This window comes from Heloderma suspectum, chromosome 2 (genome assembly GCF_057233095.1).
Source record: "Heloderma suspectum isolate Gila_16-S chromosome 2, 16-S_ref, whole genome shotgun sequence".
Taxonomy (NCBI): domain Eukaryota; kingdom Metazoa; phylum Chordata; class Lepidosauria; order Squamata; family Helodermatidae; genus Heloderma; species Heloderma suspectum.
The window spans coordinates 201,436,931-201,449,791 of NC_139459.1; the positions used below are offsets into that span (position 1 = coordinate 201,436,931).

At 46.1% G+C, this 12,861-nt stretch overlaps 1 protein-coding gene across 12 annotated transcripts in view; it reads left to right on the top strand.

The window, feature by feature from the left end:
* The first annotated feature begins 277 nt into the window (after window positions 1–277).
* Window positions 278–12,861, top strand: part of KMT2D (lysine methyltransferase 2D) — a 125,553-nt gene continuing 112,969 nt past the window's right edge. For 7 of the 12 annotated variants that reach the window (XM_084837334.1, XM_084837330.1, XM_084837340.1 and 4 more), the window contains exons 1-2: window positions 278–1,169; window positions 1,641–1,762. The gene's annotated coding sequence lies outside the window, so the exon portion shown is untranslated. The remainder of the gene's footprint in view (window positions 1,170–1,640; window positions 1,763–12,861) is intronic. The other 5 variants (XM_084837335.1, XM_084837338.1, XM_084837331.1 and 2 more) reach the window with 4 other exon arrangements.

The following is a 12,861-nucleotide window of genomic DNA, read 5'->3' on the forward strand; positions in this document are numbered from 1 at the left end:
CGCACGTCCCTAGTCCGCGTGATGAGCGGAAACGCGGCGCCCCCGCCTCTTGCGAGGAAATGCACCTGTCCCACGTTCCCTCACACAGCCTCAGAAAGGGTGGAGAAGGGAGGAAGAGCCCTCTGAACCCAACCCACGTGCTTTTGCAACCACCCGGCCCGGGCACAGCAGGGTTAAAATCGGCGAAGTGATCGCCAGCCGAGCGTGCACTGAGGCTCCGTACGGGCACATCTCTCACTTCCCCAAAAGCCATTTCTGCGTGTCCTTCCGCCATCGGGCTCCAACACAAAATAAGTGCTCGGTGGCTTCCCCCCATAATACATCCGACCATCTCGAGGAAAAGGCAAGGGGGGCTGAAAGTGGATCACGCCCGAGGCACCCTCGTCCTGCCCCGAGGGGAGCAGAGGCGCCGGGAGAGGGGAAAAGGGAGGAGGGACAAGTCCCTAACTCCGGGATCCCACCCTCCCTCCCTTTGCACAGGAGGAGGAGGGGGGGGAGGAGGAGGAGGGAGGGGGAGGTTAAGCAAACCCGGAGCTGGCCCAGCAGGACCTACTTTCCTCTCTGAAAATGGCTGCCTCGGTGAACACTTTCTGTTCAATTCCTTGAAGCCCTTCGTTGTGGGGGGAAAAGCGGAGGGGGGTAAAGACCCAGCCAGCGATGCTTGTTTGAACCCCGTCCTCTCCTGGAGCTGAGGATTAGGGTGCGAGGGGAGAAGGTGAGAAGTTAACAAAAAATAAACGGGAAGGAGAGAGCGAAACAGGAAAAGAAAGAGAGGAGGCCTGGAACAGAAGGTAGGGAGGAGGCTAAAGGGGGGGATAAGAGGGGGACCCCCCTCCAAGCCGAAACAAGGAGTAAAGAGAGCGGGTTGGTGCAGCCACTCTTCCGGGAGAGGCTGTATATGTGTGCATTTAGCTGTGTTCGAGGAAATTCAACGTAGTAGATGAGGAGGACGAGGAGGATGAGCTGAGGCTTAGTTTCAGTTGTGCGTGTATTGTTGGGCAGGGAAACTACACGGGAGGAGGGAAAGTATGGACGTTCCAACAGAAGAGAAACTCTGAACGTTCCATTTCCCTCCCCCCAATCGCTCCCCCCTCCCCGGGAAGCTTCAGCGTTCCGCCCGAAGGGGTTCCATTCTCCCAAGAACCTTCGACGTTCTATCTGGCCTCAGAGTGAGTGTTTGAAACGTTCTGTTTGGGGCGCCCCCTGCAAGAGCAGGGGCAGCGGGAGGTGTGTGTGGGGGGGAGTCCGGAGGTAGAAGTAGCGAGGGAACAGGCACGGAAGCAGAGAGAGAGGCCTTCTCCGTCGGATGCGGCTGCTTGAAGATCAAAGGCAACCCCGGAGCTCCCTTTGTGTGTCGTCCTAGGGATCCTTGCTGCTTCGCTCTTTCTTTGGCCTTATTTTGGAACCCTAAACTACCGTGGTGCAAGGAAGCAAAGCTCTCCCCTCCCCCAATTCTCGCAAGGGGGTTGGGAGGTCTAATTTTTCCTGGGTGGAGAGATCTTCGGATATTGGATTTAGCATCCTTTCCAAACCTAATTTTTCGCTTGTGGTTTTTTTACCTCCCTCTCTGGGTGGCTGTAAATAAGAGTCCAGCATATTTTTGCCTGTTATTATTGTTGCTATTTTTTTTTTTTTCAAAGGAGGGAACAAATGCAAAGCCTTCCTTTTTCTCCCTTCTCAATTTTTTGGATAATGATTTCTGCTGTATCTTGCCGATGGATTTTGCCGGGTGAGGATTTCTGGATCGTCTTGTAGAAGAGAGGTAGGTGGGGAGTTCCATTTTTCTAGATTGAGAGCAAGCAAAAGCAAAGCCCAGTCTTAATCTCTTCGCCTTATTTGAATGTCACTGTTCACTGTGTCTTGAAGTGCATTTACGTCAGACTTTTAAACCTTGCTCATTTATGTAGAATTCTGGTGCATGGGAAGTCTGTTGTGGAAAAGCTGTTCATGAAGGGTGTGGGGTGGATGGCTGCTTATAGTAATTGAACTGAAAATATACTTTAAGTCTCTGTGTTTCTATTGCCTTTATAAATCAGCAACGGGGTGTGGGTGACTCGCCTCATGTTCTTCCTGTTGAGAGAATACAGCTGTGTAATTTTTGGGGCAAGGGGAGGACCTATTAATTTCTTCCACTTGCTCTAACAAATACAAAATCTCTTGGTATGTTTTGCATAATGATGGAATCCAGAGGGAACTGTATTTGTTTTGGGCTGAGGTTGTGTGTGTGTGTGTCTCATTCTCTCACATATTGTATCATACTAAAGGGGGATGGGGTGGGAGAGGAAGTGTTTGTTAACAACTCATTAGAGGTTTGAAGTTATTCCCCCCACTCCATGCCTCAGCCAGATTCCCATCCCAAGTGTATCCTCCCCCCTCGTTACATTTCTGTTCAGTTTCATTTGGAGCCCGGATTAAAACAGTGCTTTAATTTGGAAAGAGGGACAGGGCAGCATTACAAAGAGGCATTTCTATATGCAACTGCTTCCATGTGAGGGTAAATGGGTGGACCTAAGGTGGCCAGTCATTTTGAGAGAATGTGCTTGCTCCTGAATATAGACACCCCCTACCACCTCTTTGAAAAAACTGGCTGTCCTTTAAAATAGAAATGCCATCCTGTTTTCTACAATGAGCTGACACTAGCCTTCCCAGGGTGTTGGACCACAACTCCCAGCAAAGCTGGTTGGGGGATGCTGGGAGTTTTAGTCCAACCCATCAGGTTGGGCAAGGCTGGCTTGGAATATGCCAAATGCCTTTCTTCCTCCTGAGCGCACACTTTCCCAGTGCAGAACCACCCTGGGGCAAGGCCTGCTTTGCCCAGCAGCTCTCTGGAGCTCAGCGCAGCCTGCCTGGGATTATGGAGAAGTTCCAAAGGGATTTGCTCCGAGAAGAAGGGGGTGGCGGGTGGAGAGGGAAATTGTATTGGCATTTTCGCTCACTCTCCAAGCCGGCCTTCTCCCTGGCCAGCTTTCCCCAACCTGGTGCCCTCCAGTTGTTTGGGACTACAACTCCCAGCATGCCTGGCTGTTGGCCATGCTAGCTGGGGCTGATGAAAGCCAAAACGTCTGGAAGGCAGCAGGGTGGGGAAGGCTGGTTTAGGTAGTTGTATGCTTGGATGCCCCTGCTCCAAGCTTTGTATCTCTTGAACTTCTTTGAGCTGCTGAAATCCAGATTTTTGGTGCAGGCTACTCTCAAAAGCAGTTCCAGAGTTGAGTTGCTGGAATGAGGATCTGGCCTCTTCCAAGTGAGCCGAATTTCCTGTTCTATTTTAAGGGGCAGTATCAGTGAGATTGGTGGCTCAGTGAAATATGCATCTTTCCTCACCCCCTCTGGCTATCAAAGGGGGACTTTGTGGGCCACACCTGTTGCACTCTCTTATGTCTGTTAACTGTCACAGTTGGATCTAAGCCCCAGAAAAAAAGGGGAAGCTCTTACTTTTCTTGACAGTGGAAGGAGAGCAGCTGAACAGCAGCTGGTGTTATGGAGGTCAATGGTATGTGTGTCCTTTTTATAAAATACCCCAAGTCAAGGGGAAGAGCTCACCTGAGGTTGTGCTGGATGATCCAAATGCAGTTTTAAAATCCCACTGCTCATACAACTATTTCTGGAGGTAACAGCACTACCAGTGATTGCTGGGTACTTGATGTTTGTGCACATGGATATTTGCAGAGAGGGGCCATCATATTGTGTACCAAAAGAAGAGAAGCTTTATTGCAGGAGACTCATAGGAACATAAGAAGCTGCTTTATGCTGACCTAGTTTGCATGAGTAAACAACCCATGGTTTGTTAATCATGGGTTGTTTGGGACCACGCTGGAATGAATGTACTGGCTCCTGCCCGCTCCTGCTTTGCTAAACCCAGGAATGCCCTGTTCCTGGATTCTGTGATGTCCAAAGCTGGGTTAAAAAATCTGGGTTGTTTTTTCTCCCTCAGTAACCCAGAATTCTGGCTTGAGGTATCATGGAGAACAACCCAGGAACAGGGCATTCTTGTGTTACTTAGCAAAGCAGGAGTGGGCAGGAGCCAGCATAGTTGCTCCTGCATGCTCCGAAACAAACCATGGTTAACAAACTGTGGGTTGTAGTGATGCATATCAGGTCACTGGGGCTGTTTGCATGACACGACAGCCCACTGTGAGTTATTTAACCCACTGTGAGGCTGTGGTACATGCAAGTTGCATCCGGCCACCATTTTGAATATCCACCCCCTGCTCAGGGGTTTGTCATGTCATGCAACCCCCAGCAAATGTTGGTTATGCGAGGGTTAAACAACCCTCACACAAGCCATGGTGCCAGTGGGCACTAGTTGCATATCCAACCCTGCACCATGGGTTGTCATGGATTTAATAACCCACAACGAACCGTGGCATGTTGTCTGAACCTGGTGGCTGTGTCAGACCATTGGTTCATCTAGCTCAGTATTGTCCAAACTGACTAGCAGTGGCTCTCCAGAGTTTCAGGCAAAAGTTTTTCCAGTCCTGCCTGGAGATGTGCTGGGTATTGAACCTAGGACCTTCTAAATGCAAAGCATGTGCTCTACCACTATATTTTTGTGGCTATGGGAGACTTTTGACAACTCATTTTTTTTCTACCCAAATAATTACAGTATATCTATGGTGTGTGGTTGTCTCAAAATGAGACTTGGTGATGATAGAACCAGAACGTCTTGCACTGGGAGGGCTTCTGTGCTGGCAGCAGTCATGCTACAGAGGTATTTTTCACCTTTCTGTTATCATCTAACACTTGTGAAATGAATTCTGTGCTCATTTAACCCTTATTGCCCAAGATGTTCTTCGTGTAACTCCTGGACTGTAATGATATGGGAATGAGCTAAGAGCTAGATTCCACCTTATTGCCATTCTACCAACTTTTCACTAAGTCTTGGAGAAAGTAAAAATGAAAAGCAGCTGTGTTAACGTGGTTGCTGCAATTGCTTGTCCTAAAATATACATCGTTTTGAACAGTTATCCTTATTTTTGGGACCAGTGGCTGTACCTCAGCCTTCTCCGACCTGGTGCCTTCCAGGTATTTTGGACTATTCCCAATATTCCTGACCATTGGCCATGTTGGCTGGGGCCTGTAGGAGTTGAAATCCAAAACATCCGCAGGGCACCAGTTTGGGGGAGGCTGCTGTACTTGAATCCAGACCTTGGGTGTGTGTGTGTGTGTGTGTGCGCGTGCGCGCACATACGCACACATGCTCATGGATGCATGCATGCATATATGCTCCAATCTAAGGTCCCTAAGGTCAGTTTCTGAGACTGAAGGCTTGAATTAAAGCCTAACGTGCTGTAGGTAAAAGGTCCTGCTCTGGTGATCATGCAAGAACAGATGGCCAGACTTCTTTTCAGGGCCAGCCCTACCATTAAGCAGAGTGAGGCAGTTGTCTCAGGCAGCAGATGCTGGGGGGCAAAAGCAATGTGTTGGAGGAGACAGCTGTGTGCTACACAGCCTGCCTGGTGTCCCCTAAGCAAGCCTGCTGCCTTCTGGTGTGGTGGAGGAGGCTGTCTGATCACCAGCATTGAAAAGCGATTCACCTGCCATCCAGTCAGCTTTGATACATGGAATGGGAGGGAGCACCATTTTGTTTTTCACCTCAGGCAGCAAAATGCCTTGGGCCAGCCCTACTCCTATTTACCCCAAGTCTGACCAATCCAGATGCTTCAAACTGCCTGCCAATAGCAGAGCTTGATGCTGAGTGTCCGCTATGTCTGTCTGTGCCTGAAGAGAGCTCGGAAGCCTGTGTGTACAGATCCAGATAGCTTGCTATGCTAGGTTTCAGGATCAGCTTCCTGGTTTAAGCCCTGGAGTCCCTGATACTAAGAGAAGATTTTGTCTTTGATGCAGGATTGAGCCGCCAGTTCCTTCAAACTTGGTAGTTGCACACACTTGTTGCCCTGTTATAGGGTTCTCCATATGGTTTCAGCCTAGTGACCTATACCGTACGGAAGGAGTAGGCAATCTGGTGCCCTCCACATGTTTTAGACTTCAACTCCCATAATCCCTGACCACTGGCCATGTTGGCTGAGGCTCATGGGAGTTGTAGTCAAAAACATCTGGAGGGCACCAGGTTGCCTACATTTCCAAAGGGGAAGGGGGGGGGGGCTTGCTATAAGGTTTTTGTGAGCTTTTTGTTTGGGAAGCACAAGCTTAATGTGTTTTTATTTATTTTTTCTTTCTCATCTCAAAGGTTTGGGCTGAGGAATGTTGTTCCTTTATTTTTTTTATGTCCATGATCCTGAGAAACAGGGTGCTATTCACATTTTACAGGTGGGGATTGGAAGCAGAGAGAGATTTGACACAGGCTGGTTGGTGAGGCTGAGTCAAAACTCTGAATCCACATCCAGCACTTCAGGGCGCAATTGTGATAGGAGCACAGAGGCAATTTTTGCCTCTGTGCTTCTCCTGCTCTGCATTTTCGCTAGATGGCTGTTTTTGCCAGCCTGGCTAGGGCTCTGTGGAAGGGGAGGGAAGGAGGCTGGGGAGGGCTGGGGATAGCTCATATCCCCACTTCCCCAGTCCCCTCCCTGCCCACAGAACCACACCCTTTACCTTCCCTCCAAAGTCACTTTTGCGACCTCGGAGAGGCAGCCGGTATGTTTCTCTCCATGCTGGCGGGGAGGGGAAGGGGGCATGGAGCTCAGAGTGCTGGGTCTCCAACTTCAGATCTAGGAATCTGAACTCTCCTATGGCCTTCCAAACGCTGTCTAGAGGCCATAGGATTGCTCTCTTATCCACTGACCAATGCACACTGGCTTTTTGTTTGCAAAAGTGCCATAGAAAAGGCTGGAGAGAGCAAATGGAACTCTGGCTTGAAATTTGGGGAGATGCTAAGTTCTATTTTAGTGCTTGTTACCTCCCACTTAGGAGGTGGGTTGGAGAGTAGGAAATGGCAGTTTTGTGTAGGTAGAAAGAACTCTGTTGAAGATCTCCTCCTCCCAGACGCACAGTCCTAGATTTCTGTAGTGATGGGAGAGCTTCTGAGGTTTACAATAGTTCAGGTCAGTAGAAATGGTTTAGGTTTCTAACTTTATCAAATTTAAGACCCCACTCTTCAGTTTAGTTGGAGCTCTCAGGATGGCTCACCGTTGTAAAATAATGAGAAAACAAAAAAAGCACATGAGAGAATTATGCTAAAAATAGCAAATGAGGAGTTGGCAGCAATTTTCTGATAAAAGCATATTCAAAATAAAAAGATATTTGCTTGGTACCGGAAGGATAAGAAACTTTGTGCTTGTGTGGAACTTTCTTCCCAGAGAGCTCTACAAGCGGGGTGCCACCATTAAAAAGGCACTTTCCATGCTTTCCACCCACCTTGCCTCAGCATGCAAGGGCATCAACCAAAGGGCCTCTGAAGATGATCTCTGTACTTGGGCAGGTTTGTTTGGGACTAGGCAGGACTAGACCAGGAACTGCATGCAGAGTGTGTGGGCTGGTGGAGGTGGGATGGAGTGTTCTGTCTTTCCTCTGTACCCAGCATAGAAATTCAGTTTTCTGTCCCTTCTCTGCCAGCCTTCATTAGGCCAGTAAAATTTATTGCAGGCTAGTAACTTTTGTGGGCTTATTTACAAGGCTACTTTAGGGATTAAACACAGCACCTAGAATTGTGTTCAGAAATGCTAGCAAGTATGGCTGTTTAGGAGTGGTTGTGATAAGTTCCATTACTAGTCCCAGTCAACAATCTAGCAGCTACTCTGGACCATGAGAAATGAGTCGTCTTTAGTGGCAGCCCCATGCACAAAACATTTCAGTGGTCTAATTTGGAGGTTACCAGAGGATAGATAAGTAGCCAAGCGATCTCTGACCAGGAGGAATCACTACTGACACATCACCATTGCATTTTATAGTACACAGGAACAGCATTTTTAATGGTGAAATCCTGCTGTGTCTGTGTCAGTAAATAAAAACGTTGGTTCAGAGTTAATGCCCCAAAACATCTTTTTCCAACTGTGGGTCCCCAGATATTGATGCACTAGAGTGCCCATCATCCATGACCATTGGGTGTGTTGGTTGGGGATGGTGGGAGTTGTAGTCTGGCATCTGGGATGTAAGCTTGGGAAAGGCTGGGAACTCCTATGACCCGGGCTTATATTCTTTGGTGTTGCTTGTTGAAACCATCAATCTGGGTTTGAAATCCATATTTTGTAGGGAAATCATTTGGTTGGCAGTGAGAGTGTGACGTAAAGGAATTGGCGACTCTGGCAGAGAATGTTCTTCATAGGCCAGATGAACTGCATCCTAGAGTAATAAAGGAACTGGCAGAAGAACTCTCAGAACCACTGTCTGTTCTCTTTGAGAAATCATGGAGGACGGGTGAAGTGCCAGATGACTGGAGGAGGGCTAATGTTGTCCCTATCTTCAAAAAGGGTAAAAAGGAGGAACCTGGGAACTACAGACCAGTCAGTCTGACATCAATCCCTGGGAAAATTCTGGAGCAGATGATAAAGCAATCCATCTGTAAGCACCTTGACAACAAAGCAGTGATTACTCGAAGCCAACATGGATTTGTCAAAAACAAGTCCTGCCAGACGAATCGGATCTCATTTTTTGATCAAGTAACCTCCCTTGTGGACTGTGGGAATGCTGTGGACATCATATACCTCGACTTCAGCAAAGCTTTCGACAAAGTGCCCCATGATAACCTGATGAGCAAACTAGCTCAAAGTGGGCTAGATGAAACAACGATCCGGTCAATCCACAGTTGGCTACAGAACTGGACTCAAAGTGCTTATCAATGGGACTTTCTCAAACTGGGGAGAGGTAACGAGCGGGGTACTGCAGGGCCCAGTCCTGGGCCCAGTGCTCTTCAACATTTGCATTAATGACTTGGAGGAGGAGGTGCAGGGAATGCTGATCAAATTTGCAGATGACACAAAATTGGGTGGGATAGCTAATACTTTGGAAGACAGAAACAAAATTCAGAGTGATCTGGATAAACTGGAGCACTGGGCAGAAAACAACAGAATGACATTTAATAGGGAGAAATGCCAAGTTCTGCACCTAGGAAAAAGAAACCAAATGCACAGTTACAAGATGGGGGATACGTGGCTCAACAACACTACAAGCGAGAAGGATCTTGGAATTGTTGTCGATCACAAGCTGAATATGAGCCAACAATGTGATGTGGCTGCAAAAAAGGCAAATGCTCTTTTGGCTGCATTAATAGGAGCATAGCTTTCAAATCCCGGGAAGTACTAGTTCCCCTCTACTCAGCAGTGGTTAGGCCTTATCTGGAGTCCTGTGTCCAGTTCTGGGCACCACACTTTAAGAAGGATGCAGACAAACTGGAGAGGGTTCAGGGGAGGGCAACAAAGATGATCAGGGGACTGGAAACAAAGCCCTATGAGGAGAAACTGAAAGAACTGGGCATGTTTAGCCTTGAGAAGAGAAGACTGAGGGGAGATAGGATAGTGCTCTTCAAGTACTTGAAAGGTTGTCACAGAGGGGAAGGCCAGGATCTCTTCTCGACCATCTCAGAGTGCAGGACACGGAATAATGGGCTCAAGTGACAGGAAGCCAGATTCCGGCTGAACATCAGGAAAAACATCCTGACTGTTAGAGCAATATGACAATGGAACCAATGACCTAGGGAGGTGGTGGGCTCTCCCACACTGGAGGCGTTCAAGACGAGGCTGGACAGCCATCTGTCAGGGGTGCTCTGACTTGGATTCCTGCATTGAGCAGGGGGTTGGACTCGCTGGCCTTGTAGGCCCCTTCCAACCCTACTGTTCTATAATTCTATGATTCTGTAGGCCTTAAACGTGTGTTTTGCTTTTTACCATTGTAAAGTTTATGATGTGCTGGTAGTAGACATTAGTCTCATTCGTTTTGTGACATTGATTATTGAGGTGCAGGCTTCAGGGATCATCAGAACCAGTTGCATTGAATGGGAGCAGCTCTGGCATCAGTCATGTTGTTATTGCCAACTAGATTGGATTTCATTTCTTCTTGAGATTTTTTTTATACAATCCTTTTGTGAGACTGCATAAAAATATGTACTAGGTGTTAAAATGTAGATATCCATTAAAATATACATGTATTGTTCAGCCACGTGTTAAGAAAAAAGACCCACCAATGATACAAAACCTAAAGATTGTGTAAAAACATTGTACGTTTGTAAACCACATGTAAAAGCTAATCCTCATTTGATCCATCAAACACTCAAGTCATGATCTATAAGGGCCACTTCACATGTTGCAGAAATTGCTTTCTTGTAGTTGGTCCATCAGCATAATGTGAAGTAGCTCTAGTTTAAGACACAGTCCTATGTATGTTTAGACAGAAAAACATCCTACAATGCCGAGCATTCCCCAGACAGTATGGACTTTTTTCTGTCTAAACATGCATAAGATTGCGCCCTTGGAATACTTAAAAGCCAACTACAGTTCCAAGTTAATATAGAAGATTGTTATGACAGTTTTATCAATTCCCTAAGCTGACTCTGAATTAACAAAAGTCACCGCTAACAACCAGCACATTTGTTACTAGAAAGCAGGGCTGCAACATTTAGTCAATTAATTGGCTAGATTAATTTAGTTTAAAGCTTTCAATCAGTTAAAAATACCTTCAATTAATCAGGAAGCAGATAATTCAAAATATTTTAATTATTTTTAATATAAAGACTTACAGAAATATAAAGTGGCAGGCATTATCTTAGAATAGTCTTCCTCAATCTGGTACTCTCCAGATGTATTGGAATGCTACTTTGGCCATGCTGGCTGGGAAAGATGGGAATTGCAGTCCCAACACGTCTGGAGGGCACTAGGTTGGGGAAGGCTGTCTTAGAAGAAAGTACTTTCTTCTCTCCCGTAGGAGGGAATGGCTCTTTTCAGATGGTGTCTCCTGCTATACGTGTGTGTATTTGTGCATGTGAGATATTTAAAAATAGTGAAAGAGTTATTTTTCTTCATAACAATTATGCAGATTTATGCAGATGTATTTGATTAAAATTCATATGATTAGCAGGCTAGGATTTCCTTAACTGGCTGCTGGCTTCACTAGAAAGAATGGAAGAATTTAAACTGTGGGCCAAATCACATCATGAGAACCCAAAAGGTTGGGTCAGCAGGTTTTGTGAACCTGTTAAAAATTGCTGAACTAGTGTAAAAAGAGTGGTAGATACAGATTCCTTTGGGATAACATTTGAGCTTTGGAGAAACCAATACTATGGACCCTAGTTTTGGGTTCTGCAAGGAAATGGGGAGCTTGTTGCAGTGGTTATAGCCCAAGGGTGGCCAGAAGGTCGATCTGGATCTTCTGGTAGATCTCTGGGTGATTTGTGATAGATTGGCAAGCGTTTCTGACTCCTAGTTGTTTAATAACAACAAAATTACTCTTCTCCCACCACCCCAAATTATACTGGTGAAGTGAAGAAAGCTTGGGATAACCAGGAATAGATGTTTGTGTGGAAAAACTGAGCTTGGTTCAGTTCTGGTACTCAAAGCAAAACATTGCTCTGAGAATTCTTCAGTTCACAGCATATATCTTTTGCCCCTTGGCTCCCCTTGGTATATCTTGAGTTTTAGTAAAAACCAACGTTGAGCCACAAGCCTGAAGTCCGTCCATTGTTGTTACAGCCTGAATGGGGAGGGGGAGAGGGGGGACATTTGGCATTAGTGAAATGATTTCCTCTCTTCCCTCCTCTTGGCGAGGGGAAAGCTACAGGTATGCAGCAGACCCTGGGTGGGCAGACTCTGTGAATCCTTCCTCCCTTTGCTGTGCTTTGGGGAAACTTTCATTGGCATAATCCCCACATGACTAAGAGCTAAGCTTTCTCTTTTGGAAGATGTTGGTGTCTACCTTCTTGAATGGAATGGCTGAACCTGTATTTTAGGAGCAAGAGTAGTTTTGAGTAGCACCATTTCATAGGAGTAAAGAACACTGCCTTATACCGGGTCATTCAGTTTTCCATCTATTTTAGTCTTGCCTACCCTGACTGGTAGCAGCCTTCCAGGTTCTCAGGCAGATGGGCCTTCATATCACCTGATGGTTATAAGAGGAGTTGACAGGGATGGAACCTGGGACCTTCTGCCACTGAACATCTGTCTACACAGTCTTGTAGAGCTTCTGAAAGGTGTTTTGCATCCAGATTTTGCTGAGAGTCTACTAGTGTAGAGTATTTTAGAGTGCAATCCTATGGAAGTTTAGACAGAAAAAAGTCCTACAACTTCCAGCATTCCCCAGCCAGCCAACGTGGCTGGCTGGGGAATGCTGGGAGTTGTAGGACTTTTTTCAGTCTAAACATACATACCATTGCACCCTTAGTCATGGTGGAATGGCGCTCCTTGTGCCCCTGTTGTATAGCTCCATTTATTTACTTATTTATTAACATGTAGAGATATGAAATTTCTGGAAATTTCTTTTTTTCTGGGGGGAAATTGAAAGCTATGGAATACTGTTGTGGTAGCTTTTTTTAGCACTGTTTATAGATCTAAAGTCACCTATTACTTTAGGAATGGAACAGGTATAATGGCAAACCAAGCAAACTTGGTTTGCTTGTTAGATTATCATTAAAATTAAAAACATTTGAAAGTAAACTCAGTAAATTTGTAATTATTGCTTGAATAAACTATACTCTGAAATTTAACATACCAAACACAATTTTATAAGCAAACTAATACATCATACATTTTAGGTCCCTGTTTTATATCTGACCAGGGAGAACTTCAGGAAGTAGTCCCTGAAGCTTCTGAATCAACCTAGAAGCCAGAAGAAGCAGGAAGAGCTGGAGGCAGAGGAAGATGGATGAATAGCATCTGTTCTTATTTGTGAGGAATTAGTTGGGGTGGGGTTTAGAGAAATCTGGTCTGAAGGAAAAGCTTTTGAGAGCTTACTTAGCTAGGAAGACATTCTTACTTATTAGGA